Below are 1399 nucleotides of genomic sequence, written 5' to 3'. Positions count from 1 at the left end.
ACCAGTACCATGCTGTTTTGGTTACTGTAGCCTTGTAGTATAGTTTGAAGTCAGGAAGCGTGACGCCTCCGGCTTTGTCCTTTTGACTTAGGATTGTCTTGGCAATGCGGGCTCTTTTTTGGTTCCATATGAACTTTAAAGCAATTTTTTCCAATTCGGTGAAGAAACTCATTGGTAGTTTGATGGGGATGGCATTGAATCTATAAATAACCTTGGGCAGTATGGCCATTTTCACGATGTTGATTCTTCCTATCCATGAGCATGGTATGTTCTTCCATTTGTTTGTGTCCTCTTTGATTTCACTGAGCAGTGGTTTGTAGTTCTCCTTGAAGAGGTCCTTTACATCCCTTGTAAGTTGGATTCCTAGGTATTTGATTCTCTTTGAAGCAATTGTGAATGGAAGTTCATTCCTGATTTGGCTCTCTGCTTGTCTGTTACTGGTGTATAAGAATGCTTGTGATTTTTGCACATTAATTTTGTATCCTGAGACTTTGCTGAAGTTGCTTATCAGCTTAAGAAGATTTTGGGCTGAGACGATGGGGTTTTCTAAATACACAATCATGTCATCTGCAAACAGGGACAATCTGACTTCTTCTTTTCCTAACTGAATACCCTTGATTTCTTTCTCTTGCCTATTTTTTTTATTTTTGAGATGGAGTTTCGTTCTTTCATCCAGCCCGGAGTGCAGTGGCACAATCTCAGCTTACTACAACCTCTGCCTTCCAGTTTCAAGTGATTCTCCTGCCTCAGCCTCCTGAGTAGCTGGGATTACAGGCGTGTGCCACCACGCCCAGCTAATTTTTGTATTTTTAGTATAGATGTGGTTTCACCATATTGGCCATGCCACACTGAAACTCCTGACCTCGTGATCCGTCCACCTCAGCCTCCCAAAGTGCTGGGATTACAGGCATGAGCCTGCGCGGCCAGCTGCTGACACTCATTTTTAAAAGAATCACATTTCCAAGTATCTTAGATGAACAAATTATTGTTTACATTTTTAAAGCACAAAATGGCTCCCAAACACAAAGCATTATGACTCTTGTGGGAAAGGAATGAAATTATGGAATCAAAGAAAACAAACTTCACTTAAAGAGAATGGTTTCTAGAAGGTATGATTTTTTTACTTCTTATGGTAGGACTGTCTTTACATTATTATTCAACAACAACTGTTATTGCTAATTAATACTGCTGTGCTTCAATAAAAGATGTTGTCAGATTCCAAATCCTTGCATTTAAGATGGAAAATCATTGATTAAAATGTGTATTTGGCATTTTTACTTTAATGGCTACTAAAATTTATTTGGTTTACAGACAAATGGAAATAACTTGAGAACAGCAGTAGGTTATCTCTTAAATAGCATTTAAATTAAGTTTTGCACAGGTAAAAGGTAAATTATAT

Source organism: Piliocolobus tephrosceles, chromosome 11, assembly GCF_002776525.5.
Source record: "Piliocolobus tephrosceles isolate RC106 chromosome 11, ASM277652v3, whole genome shotgun sequence".
NCBI classification, from domain to species: Eukaryota; Metazoa; Chordata; class Mammalia; order Primates; family Cercopithecidae; genus Piliocolobus; species Piliocolobus tephrosceles.
This window is presented reverse-complemented; position numbering follows the sequence as displayed.